Source organism: Odocoileus virginianus, unplaced genomic scaffold (assembly GCF_023699985.2).
Source record: "Odocoileus virginianus isolate 20LAN1187 ecotype Illinois unplaced genomic scaffold, Ovbor_1.2 Unplaced_Contig_54, whole genome shotgun sequence".
NCBI lineage: Eukaryota > Metazoa > Chordata > Mammalia > Artiodactyla > Cervidae > Odocoileus > Odocoileus virginianus.
The window spans coordinates 118987-138100 of record NW_027224371.1 but is presented as its reverse complement, the minus strand read 5'-3'; positions in this window follow the sequence as shown (position 1 = coordinate 138100).

Genomic DNA, 19114 nt, shown 5'->3' with positions numbered 1-19114 from the left:
ATGGCAGTTCTTTGGTCATTGTTTTCACAATCAATATTTTTAAAAGAAATTGTCTTTTATAATTATCTGCACTTTTTTTACTTCCCATTCCTTCTTTTACCTACTGTAGAATACAGCCCCCTTCCCCACCAGTAAAATAGCTCTTACCAAAGCTAACTCCAGCAGATACTTTTTAGTCTTTATCTCATTTGAACTCTTCATCAACTGATACTTCCTACCTTTTGATTGTGCGACACCATTTTCTTGTGATTCTCATGCAATGTGGCTAGTGTGTCTCAATCTTCCTTGCTGGTTTTCTTTCTTTTTCTTTTTTAACTACCCCCTAATATATTAGCCTTTCCTGTGGTGGGATTTATTTTTAGCCCATTCTCATTTCATTTTATACAAGCTTGTTACATGAGCCCAGCCAGGTTCTTAGCCTTAATTAATGGCCATCTACAGGCTGACGATTCAAACATCTCAGTGTCTTGATCTTGTTCCTAAACTGTAGACCCATACACTCAGTTGCTTCTAAGACTCTTCAGAGATTGTCAAACTGAATATACAATATAAAAGTCTTCCCGTTTTTTCTTTCCTCCTCTTCCACCAAATGTTTCTCTCTCTCTCTCTCTCTCTCTCTCTCTCTCTCATATCACCTATCTTAACAATCAGCCACATAGTCCAAGTCAGAAATTTTGGAGTCATTTTTGGTCACTTCTTATCATTCTCCTTCATCCACTTAGCTGCCAGGTCCTACCTCCTAATTATCACTTGGTTTTGTTCTCCCCTCTTTATTTCTACTGTCAATGCTTTAATTTTAGTACTGTTTCATCAATAAAACTGTGGATTACTGCTAAATTCTTTTAACCAGCCACTCCTACTTAAATTGACCTCCACAGTGCTGTCAAAGTACTATATCTCAAAAACAAATTTGATTCTATTACTTCCTTGCTTTAAACTCTTTAGGGACTCCCACCAATCAAAGAATAAAATCCAGATCCCTTGACATATCATCCAAGACTCTTCATGATTTGACTCATGACATTTCTTTCTTTAGCTTCTTCTCTATTTACTCCCTATGGTGGTGGTGGTGTTTTAGTTGCTAAGTTGTGTCTGACTCTTGCGACCTCATGGACTGTAGCCTGCCAGGCTCCTCTGTCCTGGGATTTCCCAGGCAAGAACACTGGAGTGGGTTGCCCTTTCCTCCTCCAGGGGATCTTCCCAACCCAGGGATCAAACCTGCATCTCTTGTATCTCCTGCATTGGCAGGCAGATTCTTTACCACTGAGCTACCTGGGAAGCTATTTACTCCCTATAGTTACTCACACACTGACCTTTGAATGGGTCATATTTTCTTTCCCGTGTCTCCCTGACATCATACATGCTCCTCTCTTTTGAATTCTGAAATATTATATCTAAAATACCCTCAAACTCCTCCTCTCCTTTACATCCTTAAACACAAATTTAGAAGTCACTTATTTATGAAGCCTCAGTGAATCCCCCTATATTCAGTTAATCCCCCATCAAGGATTGCTCCTCTTTCATCCTGGGATATCCTCATAGCACTCATTACATGTATCAGAAGCTTGATTACTCCATCAGATTACAAACTCTCTGAGGTCAAATAATATGTTCTCTTAGTCACCTTTATTTCTCCAACATCTAGTACCACTCCTGGAACCACATTTAGTAAGTGTATATTGAATTAAATGAATGAATTTGCTTTTGGCTTTTGTCTCCAAAAGGACAGAATCCTCCTTTATTTGGTTTTCCTCTCCAAAAAAGACAGATTTTTCAGATTATAACATTTTTATTATTTCTCAGAGTTCCCATCTCCTCTTCTTCCTCCTCTGCCCTTGTGGCTTAAAGGGATGTGTATGTGAAATGGTGGTGGTTTCCCTTTCCAGATTTGTAACACTGAGTGCTATAGAAAGGAGCCTGGTAACAGTGGGTGGGAGCAGGGGCCCCTGGTAAGATTCAGCAGGGCAAGTGCTCCTGCTTGCCTAGACAGACTCAAACCAGTTGGAGGAAGGACAGGAGTATGGGTGTGGAAAGGATGAGCTTTATCAGGATGCTGAAGGAGGCAAAAGACACAAGTAGGAAATGTGGCAGAGAGGATGCTGATACTAAATCACATATCAGTGAGGATACAAGTTTTTTCCAGGGATCTTAAAAATGTATCCCTGATGTCTGAGTTGGCACAGCAACCTACCATGTTTCTTGTAAATAAACTTATTCTTGAGAGAGATTAAGTTTGTAAAACCAGTTCAAAATAAATCACTATGGATGGTGACTGCAGCCATGAAATTAAAAGATGCTTGCTCCTTGGAAGAAAAACAACGACAAACCTAGATAGTGTATTAAAATGAAGAGACATTGCTTTACCTACAAAGATCCATATAATCAAAGCTACGATTTTTCCAGTAGTCATGTATGGATGTGAGAGCTGGACAATTAAAAAAATGACTGAGTGCCAAAGAATTGATGCCTTCAAACTGTGGTGCTGAAGAAGACTCTTGAGAGTCCCTTGGACAGCAAGGAGATCAAACCAGTCAATCCTAAAGGAAATCAACCCTGAATATTCATTGGAAGGACTGATGCTGAAGCTGAAGCTCCAATACTTTGGCCACCTGATGTGAAGAGCTGACTCATTGAAAAAGACCCTGATACTGGGAAAGATTGAGAGGCAGGAGGAGAAGGGGACAACAGAGGATGAAGATGGTTGGATGGCATCACCAACTCAATGGACATGAGTTTGAGCAAGCTCTGGGAGATAGTGAAGGACAGGGAAGCCTGGCTTGCTGCAGTCCATGGGGTTGCAAAGAGTCGGACATGACTGAGCAACTGAACAACAACAAGCAATAATTACAGCTCCCTGGAAGATAGTAGAGTATTGTCACTGTAGACAGAAGGAGACATCCAGAAGGAGAAATCAACCAGGGCCCAGGGAATCTGAGTACTTTTGTAATATTATTTATTATTTTGGTTTGTTCTATCTGTTGGAATATTCCGAAGACCTTTCCTATACTATTGGCCCACATTTAAGGCCCAAACTTTACCTTGACATGGCAATAGGTAGTTCAATGCTAACTTTTATTAGTTACCATAGCAGCTAGAGAGATTTATGCCATATTAAGGGCTTCTAAAGCTTGAGCTGCTTGACATAGTCTTCCAGGAGTGATATCATTGTCTGGGTGGCCTATATATATTAAGTTTGTGTTAATAAATTGAAAATATCTAAATTTGTGCCTGTTATACCAGTGATTGCAAAGAGGCCCAATACAATAGGTAAAAAGGTAACTTGCTGCTTCTTTTTGTGGGAAAGCTAGATGAGAGAAATTAATTTTCTAGTTGGATGTAGAGAGATCAGAGACTAAATATGCATAAAACAAAGGACAAATTGCAAAGCACGGAAGGGGGAGGAATGGAGGAATAGAATATGCTACCCTGCTGAATAGGTGTGATACCACAGGAGAACAAGCAGCCCCAAGGGACTTGGAGGATGGAGTTTCTGATGGGAAAGTTTAAATCAGTGCAGACATGTGAGGGTCAAATAGTCTTAATGGAGGGGCATGGCTGTCTATAATATTGATTGATGATGGGAGACAGGAGGGATATGGGGTCCATGAATGGGAATTTAATGAGGTTAAGAGAATGCTGGAAAGAAATGCAGGGGGCAGATAAGGAGAGAATGATGAGTAGTCAATATGGACATCAAACACCTCCAAGGGGATAGGGATTAGTTGCAGGAGTGGTTGTTCAGGCTGGAGCACCAGTTAGTATGCCCAACATTGTTAGAGGTTCAGCTCTTGGGGAACATGTTACACAGATATTATCCAGTAAATCACAGAAAGGAGGACTTGGGTATGATGAGACTGAAAAATAGCGGAGCATGTAGTGTGGGGCTGTTGGACAAGGGAAAATCATAACTACTGCAGTTGTGGAGTTTACAATGGAAAATGATATGGAAACAATTACAGGGACAGTAATCACAGCCAGCTACCAATTGAAATGCATAGTAGTAGGTAGAGTTTTAGGCCTTTGTGGAGAGATTGTGGAGGTGAGGATCCCAATTCAGGTTTTAGGTACCCAAGATTCGCTCATTTGCTTACTCAGTCATGTGACCCTCAGTCTTTGTGACCCTTTGGACTGTAGCCCTCCAGGTTCCTCTGTCCATGGGATTCTCTACCAGGCAAGAATACTGGAGTGGGTTGCCATGCCCTCTCCAACAGATCTTCCCGACCCAGGGATTGAACCTACATCTCCTGTGTCTCCAGCACTGCAGGTGGATTCATTACCACTGAGCCATCATTACTAATAGATACCCAAGAGGAGAAACTAAATGATGTGACACCAATAGGAATACATCAGAAAGCATATAGAGTGCTAGTTTACAAGAGGCAGTGCACAAAGATGGAAAAGAGTGGGTTAAGAACAAATCTGAATAATCTATGGTGAGTTCCTTGATGCAGCAGGATAGATACTGGGGCCTGCCAATAGGCTTTAGTTCCTTGCAAGGTGTCATTATGTGGTATAAGAGAGGATATGAAATCTTAGAGATGTAGGTTAATGGATGGGTAGGATCTTCACTTAAGTAGTGGACAGTAACCATGGTGGCACTGGCATCATCTGTGTAGGGAACAGAGTCCTGCATAGATTGAAACTGAGGGATAAGGTAAGAGGAGAGAGAAAGAGAAGAGAGGGAAGTTGGGGAAATTATAGGAGATTCAGGTGGATAAACAGGTGGGGTGGAAGAGTCAGGGGTTGAGTCTGGGAACAGAGAAAGTGAGTCTGGTCAGAATTTTTTTGGTGGATTTTGGCATCGGACTGTGGTGATAGGACATCTGGCAGTGTCAGCATCAAGGCTTGGCCTGTTACATTGTGCTGAGATCATCATTTGCAATGTGTTCAGCTACTGGGCAGAGGTCATCATCTTGAAAGTGATAGGCTGCTGAGCTGAGGCCATCACTTCTGAGATGATGGTTTGTAGACTATGCTCTCATCTGTTGCCTGCTTGTGAGTGATACCTCTAAGGACCCTAATGGGGCAGAGGGACCAGGAGCTCCTGATATGAATCCTGTGCCAGGATAGAAAAGGAATAATAGAATGGGGGCATGTCATTAATTTGAAGGTGCTGTTACAGTGGATATTGTATACCTAGACCTACAAGTGAAATTAAAAGATGCTTACTCTTTGAAGGAAAGTTATGACCAACCTAGACAGCATATTAAAAAGCAGAGTCATTATTTTGCCAACAAAGGTCCATCTAGTCAAGGCTATGGTTTTTCCAGTAGTCATGTATGGATGTGACAGTTGAACTATAAAGAAACCTGAGTGCCAAAGAATCGATGCTTTTGAACTGTGGTGTTGAGAGTCCCTTGGACTGCAAGGAGATCCAACCAGTCTATCCTAAAGGAGATCAGTCCTGAATATTCATTGGAAGGACTGATGCTGAAGCTGAAGCTCCAATACTTTGGCCACCTGATGCGAAGAGCTGACTCATTGGAAAAGACCCTGATGCTGGGAAAGATTGAAGGCGGGAGGAGAAGGGGACGACAGAGGATGAGATGGTTGGATGGCATCACCAACTCAATGGACATGAGTTTGAGTAAACTCCAGGAGTTGGTGATGGACAGGGAAGCCTGGCGTGCTGCAGTCCACGGGGTCACAAAGAGTCAGATATGACTGAGTGACTGAACTGAACTGATAAGTGAGAAGAGCCCATTTATGGCTAGAAAGGAGATGACAAATGGCTCAGGAATAAAATGGCACATTCAAAAAGAGATCCAGTATATAGACATATTTAACAAAATCCCAACTTTAAACTTCTTGCTGATTACATAATAATTGACCAGTTATGTATTTTTTTCTCATCTGTGAATTAGAAATGGAAGTACACACCATATAGAAGTGTTGTGAAGAGTAAAAGAGAAAATGCACATAACTTAAGCAGTATTAATCCTGGCATTTAACAAAATCTCAGCATATGCTTATGTGGTAAATCGCTCAGTCATGTCTGACTTTTTGCAATATCATGGACTGTAGCCCTCCAGGCTCTTCTGTCCATGCGATTCTCCAGGCAAGAATACTGGAGTGGGTTGCCTTGCCCTCCTCCAGGGGATCTTCCCAACCCAGGGATCAAACTCATGTCTCTTACATCTCCTGAATTGGCAGGCAGGTTCTTTACCACTAATGCCACTTTGGAAGTCCGTGCTTGCTGAATGTATCATTACTTATATACCTCGCAGCCAACCAGAAAAAGAATAAAGGTTAGCGGTTAGGAGACTGGGAAAGTTTAATGCATTTTGTCCAAGCCAATACCCTCCCTCTAGCACAGTTATATGAACAGACCCACATAGACTCTCTGCTGGGAAATGGGTGGTCTGAGAAGTTTCTTGGTGGCTGAAGTGAAACTGATCAGCTCTGGTTTGACCTGCTGGCACCTGCTGCTTCAGTCTGCATCCACGCTGCTGTACTAAGGTCCCTAAGTCCCAGCACACTGTAGACTTTGTCTTTTATATCTGATGAGCCTGTGAGCACCATGTGATAATGTAAATATGAAATTGTATTATTTGCATTCATAATAATAATGTAAGAGTGAAGAAAAAGGTTATCACTTGAATGTGGTTATTGTGTTTTTCTATAGATTTTCACCATATATATTTAAAATGGAATGCATTATATATTGTTTTTAGTCACAGGTCAGTGCCATTTGGCAAAGGCTACCAATATTATAGCTTTCAGTTCAGTTCAGTCATTCAGTTGTGTCCGACTCTTTGCAACCCCATGAACCGCAGCACGCCAGGCCTCCCTGTCCATCACCAACTGCCGGAGTCTACCCAAACCCATGTCCATTGAGTCGGTGATGCCATCCAACCATCTCATCCTCTGTCGTCCCCTTCTCCTCCTGCCCTCAATCTTTCCCAGCATCAGGGTCTTTTCCAATGAGTCAGCTCTTCGCATCAGGTGGCCAAAGTTGGAGTTTCAGCTTCAACATCAGTCCTTCCAGTGAACATCCAGGACCAATCTCCTTTAGGATGGACTGGTTGGATCTCCTTGCAGTCCAAGGGACTCTCAAGAGTCTTCTCCAACACCACAGTTCAAAAGCATCAATTCTTCGGCACTCAGCTTTCTTTATAGTCCAACTCACATCCATACATGACTACTGGAAAAACCATAGCCTTCACTAGACGAACCTTTGTTGACAAAGTGATGTCTCTGCTTTTTAATATGCTGTCTAGGTTGGTCATAACTTTCCTTCCAAGGAGTAAGCGTCTTTTAATTTCATGGCTGCAATCACCATCTGCAGTGATTTTGGAGCCCCCAAAAATAAAGTCAGCCACTGTTTCCCCATCTATTTGCCATGAAGTGATGAGACCAGATGCCATGATCTTAGTTTTCTGAATGTTGAGCTTTAAGTCAACTTTTTCACTCTCCTCTTGACATCGCATAACAAGAGTTGAGGGGGCATGAAGGGGTTTTGGTAAAGGAAATCAGGCAGAGCACCCAAACACTAAATCACTTGACAAAACATATACTTCGGATCCTCTCTCAGCTAACAAGAAGAATGTGTGTGTGTGTGTGTGTGTGTGTGTGTGTGTGTGTGTGTGTGAGTATCCCAGGAAATGTAATTTAAATCCTGTAACTCAGGCATTGCCCATCTTCAAAATGGGAGCAATAGAACCTTCCTTCCTTGACCACTGGGAGGAGAAAATGAGAAAACCTAAGAAGGTTTGTCACATTGGGCACATTCAGAAACTGTCTTCACTCTGCTTTCTCCCTCACATAACAAAGTCACTTTAATACCTACTGTTCAGGTTATTTATTGCTGTGTAACAAACTGTCATAGAATCTAGTGGCATTAAATATTTCTTTTGCTCACTAACTCTGTGGGTCTGGAATCTGGACTGGACAGAGCAGGGACAGCTTTTCTTTTCCACAATATCTAAGGGCTCAACTGTAAAAATTCAGAGGTTCAGTGTGACTTGATGGCTGGGGCTGGTGTCATCTGAGCTCATCTAGTTGAGACTAGCTGTGGGCCGGGGCCTGAGCAGAAATTGCTGATCAGAACATCTGTATGTGGTATCTGCACTGACCTGAGCTTCTTCGTAGCATGGCGACTAGGTTCCAAGTGCAAGTAACCCAAGATTTGTGCCCAGAAACTGTCACTGTCACTTCCACCACATTCTAATGATTAAAAGTAGGTTATAAGTATGCCCCGGTTCAGGGAGAAGGACCACAAACCCCACCTCAAAGAATTTGTGGACATGGTTTAAAATCACCATGTTTCTTTTTCTTTGTATCCTACTGACTTTTCACAATAAATACCAATAAGTAGTAGCATTTTTAAATTATTTTTGTTGTGGTGGTTGATCTTTAAATAAGTGCCCACTGGTGTTTGCAAGGATTGAAGAAAGTTTACATGGTCCTTATACTTTGGGAAACCCAGGGCACTTTGCATGACTGCTCTATGCCAGGCACTGTGCTTGCTCCTTTACATAAATCACCCCAGTTATTGCCTACAGCATAATAGTGATGTGAAGTATTAGCATTTCCGTTCATTAGATGAGGTCTTTGGTAACATAGTCACTGTATGAAAAATTTGATATCATAATCTAGGTCTTTATGATATTATATTCAATGTTATTGCCTTCAGCTTGGCTCTGTCTTTGAAAAGAACTCCTAAGGTACGATCAATAAACATTTGAGAATTAACTTCATAAGTCATCTGTGCTATATACATAAATGTCTAATATGGTGGTATATTAATAGAGAAAGGACTGTGAAAAGGCATTGTGTTCTATAAATTATATGGGTTCTGGAAATGGAAAATACAGTTTGGTTTTGTGTTGGAAAAACAGTTGAAAAAAAGGTTGAGTGGATTAGCTATGTTTTTGTGATCCTGGTGCTCCTGTGTGGGTCACACACTGGTTGTCCTGGGATCGATGTCTTGATTAATGACAATTTTATTGCATGGGTGTGTGGTATCATGGGGATCATGGGAATGGAAGCCTACTTGGAAGAGCAATCTTGGTTTGCAGGTTAAATTCTGGTGTTTGGTGAAGAAGGACAGAAATACATTTCATTTTACTTCATTGTTACTGAGTGTAGTGAAAGGGCTTCCAATTGAAAGAGGGAAGATACCACATATAATCCAGAAGGGAAGCTGGTGGCTCTTAAGGCAATGGACACACATCATTTGATGGGGAATTGGGTGGACTCACTGGATATGATGCTAACTGGATTTCATTTTTGTAGCAAAAAGATAACCAGTATGTTAATTCAAGGTGCTTTAAACCACTTTCACATTTTTCTCATAAAGCTGGAACCCCTACCAGAGCTACTGAACCCAATGCCTCTGCTCTTGGTAGTAATTGTTCCCTATCAGCCTCTTGGTGCCACCATGCTTCAGTGTCATGAACTAGAGGCATTTAATTAAAATAATTCAACTAATTTTCGTGTTCTTCTCCTGCACAAACCTGGATATATGAGAAGCATGACAAGCAGAATTCATACTGATAGGTAAAGTAAGAAGAGAGGTGATGGGATTTATTCAAGGTTGTTAAAGAGTTACAGGGTGAGTTGCTGGTGCCAGGAGCTAGAGAGGTCTCCTGAATTCATTCCAGTGGCCTCTCCAGCAGCCAGTGTACTGGTTTTATTCTCTACTGGCTTTGTTCTTTGCTAAATGGTATCTCATCTCTCAGGGAAGTTGTGTGTGTGTGTGTGTGTGTGTGTGTGTGTGTGTGTGTGTGTGAGTGAGTGTGTGTGTGTGCAAAGACAGAGAGAGAAAACCTAGTGCAGTGGTTAAAGCCTTAGACTTTAAGTCAGACAATTATACATTCCAATCCCAGTTCACATTATTTTCAACATTCAGTGGTTATAGGATAAATTACCTAATGGAGTTGGTAAAGAAAAGAATGATTTTTATCATTTTCTTTTCTTTCATGTCTTTTCCTAACCCCTGATTTTATGTATGATTTAGGAGAAAATTTCCCATTGATCTCCAAAAGCAAAAGATGGTACAGAGGGACAGAGCATAGTGGGGCTGGTAAACTGAGAAATGGATTCAGGAGACAAATACTGTTGGGCCCGTGCATAACCAACATCATTTTTATTAATGAACATTAACTATATTAATTGATTAATATAATTCATTAATTATATTAATACTCCCTTCAAGTATCCATTTTGCTATCATTATAGTAGGCTTCTAACAGGAACTGGCTAAGGTCAACTGGCTTGTTTATTCTGTCTACTTGATTGTTTAATATCTCTTCTGTGGTAGGTGCTGTTTTTGTTTGTGTGCATGCATGCTCAGTTGCTTCAGTCATGTCCGACTCTGTGTGACCACATGGACTGCAGGCTACCAGGCTTCTCAGAGGTCCTTGGGATTCTCCAGGCAAGAATACTGAAGTGGGTTGCCATGCCCTCCTCCAAGGGATCTTCCCACCCAGGGATCGAACCTGCATCTCTTATGTCTCCTGCATTGGCAGGCGGGTTCTTTACCACTAGCGCCACTTGGTCTTTGTTGTTGTTTGATTGCTCAGTCATGTCCAACTCTCTGTGACCCCATGGACTACAGCACGCCAGGCTTCCCTGTCCTTCACCATCTCCCAGAGTTTGCTCAAACTCATATCTATTGAGTCAGTGATGCCATCCAACCATCTCATCCTCTGTCATCTCCTTTCTCCTCCTGCCTTCAATCTTTCCCAGCATCAGGGTCTTTTCCAATAAGTTGGCTCTTTGCATCAGGTGGCCAAAGTATTGGAGCTTCAGCTTCACCATCAGTCCTTCCAGTGAATATTCAGGATTGATTTCCTTTAGGACTGACTGGTTTGATCTCTTTGCAGTCCAAGGGACTCTCAAGTCTTCTCCAACACCACAGTTCAAAAGCATCAATTCTTTGGTGCTCAGCCTTCTTTATGGTCCAACTCTCATATCCATACATGACTACTGGAAAAACCATAGCTTTGACTATACGGACTTTTGTGGCAAAGTGATGTCTCTGCTTTTTAATATGCTGTCTAGGTTTGTCATATCTCTCTTTAGTGGGTGTTAATGTGCAACAAAGATATCCACTTTGTGCCTACTCTCATTAGTTCATTCATCATCCATATGCCTCCTCTCCAGAAATTCTTGTACTGGATATTCTATCTTTCTCCTTCCAGGACCCTGACCAACTTGACAAGTCATCTTCCACTGCCTCTGAGTTCATATATATGCTTACCCTGGGCCAATTCTCTTTAAACCAAGATGAATGACCAAGATACTCTCCCCATGGTGTTGCATATTGGGAAGCTTTACCCTTAAAATGTTCATCTTTCAAGGCTACCTCAGAGCAAAGCATAGTGCAGAAGCATTCTATTTTCAGCTTCTACCCACATACTGGGCCAACCCATCCACGAATCAGTTTGTTTCTCCATCAAGCTGGTCATAAGGAATCTTCCATGGCCACAACTAGTTGAGACTTGAGGCTCTGATGAAACAGTTTTCATAACTTGAGAGCCTTGGCACCCACATCAGTAGTTTATGCTTTTGTGACCTGCCCATGCCCAATACCAGCCATACCACTTCCAATCTACAATGAATCATTGCTGCACCCACTCAAGTTTATGATTTTGTGGACCTGACAGTATTCAGCTCATGATGGGAAATTCTAGCTGTATATTCATTTGGTGTCAAAGGATCAGGTGCTGTGTATCTATCAAGGCTCAATAACATGCCTGGGGTCCTTTTTGAATGGTATCTAATTCTTCATTACAGGTGGCATGGCTTTGCTTCAGGAAATTGAGAATATGTTGTAAATCTCCTGCCAAGGCTCGCCATAAATTACACATGTCATCTATTCCCTCTACATGTACCTACCTTTAATACAATATGATCTATTGGGTCATATGGGCCAAGCAGCAAGGCTGCATACACACAAGTTTGGACCTACTACAGAGCCTTTTCTTAAACCCCACTCAAAGTTGGTATTCTTGCATTGCATTTACCATTCTTGGTAAATGGGTCAGAACAGTATTTCTAAGTTGGAATTTGCTGTCTCCATCACCTGAAGAGGCCTATCAGGTGTCTTATCCATCCTACTTGATTGGTGGATGGCCAAAAATGCTATAATGCATCCTGTATGTTCATAAGATTGTCTGTGTATGCCCAAGATGACCAGATCCCTAAACACTTCACTTATGTGAATCTGTGATGGTTTTATCTCCCACTATGTGTTTTACTAAGGACTCAAATGTACCTTTCTCATCTGATCCAGTTAACATGATATCATCTATATAGTGGCCCAAAGCAATATTCTGCAGAATGTCCACATGTTTCATATCTCTTCAAACTATAACACAATTGGAAAGTTAACATATCTCTGGGACAAAGCCACGCATTAATTTGGTTGTCCCAATCATGTGAATGTGAACTGTGCCTGAGCATTCTTCATGATAAGGTTGGAAAGAATTCATTTGTTAGATTAGTGACCATGTCCTGTGTACTTAAAATCTGTTCTAGCAAAGATACCACAACCAACATGGCAGCTGCAAATGGATCTAATACTTGTTTGAGTTTGTGGTGGTTTATTCTCCTCCTCTTTAATCCCTTTGGATTTTTTATGATCCAGACTGATAAGAGGGAAAATGATAGGCCTTATTACCACTACATCCTCTAAGTCTTTAAGGATGGGACAAATTTCTGCCACTCCCCACAGGATTTTGTATGCTCTTTTTAAATTTACTGTCTTGGCCAGAGTGGTAGTGGTTTCAGAGGCTTCCAGTTGGATTACCCCAGAATGATAGCTTTTTCCTTACAGGCTAAGGGACCAATATGGAGATTCTGTCATCTGCCATGTATATCTATTCTAGTTATATATTGTGGATCAGGGAGATGACAAGCAGATTGTCTGATAGACTTATTCCTAATAAGTAATACAGTAAGTCAGATCTGGGATAACTTATATGCTCCCTCTCAGAGAGCCACGAGTATACTTTAGGTTTTCAGGCATCAATGTCAACTAGACCTCAGGGTCCAAGAGGCTAAATATGCCTGGGTAATTGTTCCCCAATGTACAATTAGCTAAGTAAAAGGCTATAGATCCCTTTGGGGAAGGACTCTGTGAACTATTACCATATAAACTTGCTATAGAGCTGCAGTATCCTTCCTTCTGGGGACCTCACATCTATGCTGTCCCTGGAGGCTTACAAGACAAAATACCCAGGGGAGTAGGTCTGTTGAATTGAGTGTTAAAGTGAGAATCAGCAGGTGTGCATCCCATAATCAAACCCATCAGTCTTTGGAGGACCTGAGGTAGGTCACATCCTCTGTCATGTTCAACACCCAATAAATGTCAACTCAATATTATAGTGAAGTAAATGTCCTATGGTGCTTTGAGTAATTTTACAAGACCCTGTAAAGATATTCAGACCTCATCCAGACACTTATACAATGCAGCTATTCTAAAAGAAAATCTTTCTTGAAAAAAGACTTCTGGTGAGTGGCTCTGTTTAAGAGACATTCAAAGACTGGATGTGGTCTATTCAGTACACACAGAGACACACACACACACACACGCATAGCAGGTATCATCAAGCTAAATTCTCAGACACTTCCTGCAGCATAAAATCTCTTTGTAATAATACTAAATATTTTTTAAGTGCCCACATGGAATACAGCCTTTAATAATAACAAAAAATGGCTAACATTGACATTTATTCTGACATTCTTTACATCCAGAAAACAACTATCGGCTGGCTGGTAAGATTAGTATTAAAATTTAAAAATTTGCTAGCATACACTATTAATATTACTTATGCAATTAAACTCCATTGTCATTTTAATTCTGAGAAGTCTACAGCTGAAAGAACAACTCTAAATAGCACCTAAGAGGGCAGTTGATGTCTCTTAAAGCAAGAGCTGCATGGTAATGTAAAGAGGATAGATAACATAAAATGTAAAAATCAGAAGTCAGGAAAACACAGGAAACAAGTGGAGATGGGGTGCTGAAACTTGTCCTTGATTCCAAACTCCATTGAGTGGTTCTGCGACCAACACTTAAGCTGCTTCTCCCTTAACCAATCATACAAGATAAACTTAGGTTTAGGAAAACACTTCCCTATAGGTCTCAAACAGTGAGAATCTTCTGAATTTTCTAGATGTTTTTGTAACATAAAGAGCATTGTGTGATTCTGCTACATATCTGGACACTAAGTCACATGGTAGGATGTTCCTCTCAGACCCTCTCTAGGCTGATAAGAATGTTCTGTGTGTGTGTGTGTGTGTGTGTGTGTGTCTATGCATCTATGTGATGGGGGTAAGGAGCAGAGAATAAGAATGAGAATACACAAAAGTGTATACTGTGAGACCAAGACATTAGACATACACAGATATATTTTCTGTAAAGTCTCTGTATAACTTCCTTTTCATTTAACTGTATGGGTATTTGACAACTTTCATGTTAACAAAAATACAATTCCATAACATCAATTCTTTTTTTAAAATTAATTTATTTTAATTGGAGTCTACTTTACAATATTGTAGTGGTTTTTGCCATACATTGACATGAATCAGCCACAGGGGTATATGTGGCTCCCCCAACCCGAGTCCCCCTCCCACCTCCCTCCCCATCCCATCCCTCTGGGTTGTCCCAGTGCACCGGCTTTGAGTGCCCTGTTTCATGCATTGAACTTGGACTGGTCCATCTCTATTTCATATGGTAATATACATGTTTCAATGCTATTCTCTCAAATCATCCCACCCTCGCCTTCTCCCACAGAGTCCAAAAGTCTGTTCTTTACATCTGTGTCTCTTTTGCTGTCTCACATATAGGGTCATCATTACCATCTTTCTAAATTCCATATATATGCGTTAATATACTGTATTGGTGTTTTTCTTTCTGACTTACTTCACTCTGTATAATAGGCTCCAGTTTCATCCACCTCATTAGAACTGATTCAAATGTGTTCTTTTTAATAGCTGAGTAATATTCCATTGTGTATATGTACCACAGCTTTCTTATCCATTCATCTGCTGATGGACATCTAGGTTGCTTCCATGTCCTAGCTATTGTAAACAGTGCTGCAATGAACATTGGGGTACACATATCTCTTTCAATTCTGGTTTTCTCAGTGTGTATGCCCAGCAGTGGGATTGCTGGGTCATATGGCAATTTTTTAAGGAATCTCCACACTGTGGAGATACAGTGGCTGTACTAGTTTGCATTCCCACCAACAGTGTAAGAGGGTTCCCTTTTCTCCACACCCTCTCCAGCATTTATTGTTTGTAGACTTTTTGATAGCAGCCATTCTGACCAGCATGAGATGGTACCTCATTGTGGTTTTGATTTGCATTTCTCTGATAATGAGTGATGTTGAGCATCTTTTCATGTGTTTGTTAGCCATCTGTATGTCTTCTTTGGAGAAATGTCTGTTTAGTTCTTTGGCCCATTTTTTGATTGGGTCATATAACATCAGTTCTTAATGAGATACATCTTGTGCTGTCATAATTTTATCTATATTACTGCTTCAACAATGGAGAAATCTAAAATACTCCTAGTATTCTGCAGATACATTGAATGTGTGTTTGTACATAATTCAATTGTTATATCTGTATATTCATATGCATATATTTTTATTTAAAGCTTTGTTACATTATACATGCTATTTTATGTCTTTCTTATTTGTAAATATCAATGTGTCTATTTGCTTTTCTTTAATTTGCTGGTACTGAGCAACTTTGGATATTTGACTGCAATTGTTTTTCACCTTTGATTTATTTGTTGATAAATTTGAATATTACTGTTCTACTTAGTCATGTTCATTTTTATGTAAATCACATTAGTTATATGCCACTAAATTATATTCTAATTATTTCTTCCATTTTCTGATATCTTTAAGTGTATTGTGTTTGGCAATGCAATTTTTAATTTCCCCATATTATTCCAAGCATATTACGTTTCACCATAGAAATAGTGAAATAACTATTGGTATGCTTTTCCTTATTGATTTCTCAAATATTCAAAGATACACTCCTTTATTTCTTTTTGGCAACTCTGACCTACATCTTAGACCCACTTCCACACACCCCCTCCCCCATTTTCTTTCTGTGATTTTAGGAGTCAGTAGTTAAAACTCATTTCAGCCAATACTGTCCCTCTCCCCGTGGTCCAGTGATATAAGCAGACCATTTCAATCACTAAATTGAAAACCAGGGAAAAGTTAGTTATATCCATGAATCTGAGTGCATTCTTTAAATGAGGTTAATGAACCCAATTCAACATCACTGTTGTGAGATGACTGGGAAATTATGGAAGTCTAGCCCATAGGAGGCTTTCATTAACTGTTACTCTTTGCTACATTCCACCTCCTTTCTCTTGTGAAAGAAACTATTTTGCCATTCACTTAATAGCATTACAGTCATAGAGAACAATGAGAAGTGTAGAGGAAGACAGGAAAGTAGGTGCTTATTGTCCTAGTGTATTACTCAGATTCGGTGGTATTTGGCATGTCACCAAATGGAGTTGGGGAAGGGGGAGAAAATTAACTACTTTCTTTAATGTCATGCAATAGCTTCTCCCCTCTTTTTACTGTTTGATTGAACAGAAGACAAAACACAAATGTTTCCATTGAGCCTAAGAAGGAAGAAGTAACTGTATCTTAATTAGTATTTGTTGGCTGCTATAGCCCAATCCAGTACTCTTGCCTGGAAAATCCCATGGATGGAGGAGCCTGGTAAGCTGCAGTCCATGGGGTCGCTAAGAGTTGGACATGACTGAGCGACTTCCCTTTCACTTCACTGCATTGGAGAAGGAAATGGCAACCCACTCCAGTGTTCTTGCCTGGAGAATCCCAGGGACAGAGGAGCCTGATGGGCTTCTGTCTATGGGGTCGCACAGAGTCGGACATGACTGAAGTGACTTAGCAGCAGCAGCAGCATAGTCCAAAGACAGGAAATTGTAACTATCACACAGAGGTCAGCAGGTTCAAGTAAACCACTGCTAACCTTACAGGTCCTCCAAAGCCTGTATAAGTTGGGTATAAGCTGTGCAGAAGAATTTTGAGACCACTACAAAAACTCATGTTTTACATCTATTTGAGTGAATGTAAAGAATGGCCTCCATTCTATTCTAAAATGTGTACCACTGGTGAGACCTAAACCATATTCAGAATCCTAAACCATATTCAGAATCCTGCTGACCAAAAAGTCTGGGAAATGTAATTCATAGGCTTCCAGCTTCTGCAACACAGAGGAGAACACAGAAGAGGATGGAAAGACTGTTCAATACTAGTTGACAATATCTGGAAAAGTCCTTTGAGTTTTATTCCTCTAACCTTCCTGATTTTTTAAAATATCTGATTCTCTTATGTTAAATAATTTCTGTTTGAAATACCTAATGCAATTTCTCTTTTGCTGACTGAATCCTGAGAGATGCACACTCCCTAGATTCTGATTGAATAGTTCTTATACAGTTATATATGAACTGTGATTCATATTTTGAGAAACAATGTTTTTGAGGGATTCTCCCTCCCATACTGGAAGGGATAAGCTACACTCTTTTATGCATGTCTTGTCCTACTGGCTGTTTCAGTGGAATATTTCTTGTGTGTGATCTTTCCAGTAATTTCTTCAATGAGTAAATGCTGCACTAACTTAGAGAGGGACAAGAAAGAACATTAGAGAAACCCAATGACTCAGGTAATCTTGGTTAAATTATTGAACTACAAAAACAACATAAAAATGTCCTTAAGAGCCTAGCACTCCAAGTCTCTGAGTTTACTATTCAGCTCCCGCCAGTTGTTGGCAGTTAGGAATGCACAACAAATACTGCCAAATCTTCAAATGTTTTTAAGATCTTTTTTCTTTTGTATGAAATGCCAAATGTTTCAAATGTTGACAGGGAAGTAAATAAATAACTGTGCAGTTAGAACACATCTGTGGGCCAGACCTAAGGACTTAGGGGCCTAGGCTTAGGGACAATTGATTTTTGACCTTTGCCTAGGACTTCACTGAGCTGGATCATGAGAAATCAGAAATAAACTGTCTTTTGTTTCAAAATGGTCCCAGTCTATGGAGAAGAGAGGCACACAATCAAAATACGCATATGATATAGGTATAGCACAGAAGAGGGTGGAATTAAGGCTAAGTAGGAACAGGACATGTTACCTGGAAGAAGTGATATATTATTTGGATTTCAAGGGGTGTATAGGAATTCAGTAAGAAGATGCTTAATTACAGGGGAAGGGGACATTTCAGGAAGAAGATGCAATATATACAATAGTATTACATCATGAAATAACAGCTTTTATAGGAATCTGTAAGAAGATTTTAATACTGCTAAATAAAGTAAAAGCAGTGTGGGGAGGTAGGGACAGTGGAAGGGGATCAGAATAGGAAGTGAGGGGGGAGACTAACAGTGCAAAACTGTGTCCTTTGACTGTCTAACAAGCAAAGGTGAGTCAGTAATAAATGGCAGGAATATGGAAATAGATTGGAGGACTTGAGATAAGAGGAAAGGAGACCAGTGAGGCAAATCTTATAGTTCTGACAAGAGACAATGAGGATTTGAAATACGGCTGTGGAAGTGAAAATGCAAAGGAGAGTATACCCAAGAGAAACTTTTGCACAGATGCACCATGACACATACCCATCAACAGAGAAATGGATGGATATTTTACAGCATTGACAGTGCATGAACTATAGCTACATGGATGAACTTCAGAAATAAAATTTTAGCGAAAGTAACAAGCCCCAAAATGCTACCTAGAAAAATACCTAAATTTTTGTCAAATTTGAAAACAAAACTAAAAAACATGGTTTAGGCATATATCTATGTACTGGAACATATGTAAAAAGAATATGGGAATAACAACTAATATGAATCAAGATAATTGTTTCTTTGGAATTTGGGGAAAAGATGGTGAGGAGATTCAAATAAGTAATATTCTAGTTTTATTGTTGGGTCCTGGAGTTCCAGTTTTTTAATTGTAATTTAGATGGGTAGATCCATAGTTAAGCAGGACTTTAGGGCTCATGAAGAAAATGCATTATGACCAAGGCTTCTGCTATTTTTCTGTTCACTGAGGGCTATAAGAAAGGTGGGAGAAGATATCTTTCAGAGCGATTTTGGTGATGGAATAAATTGGTTTCC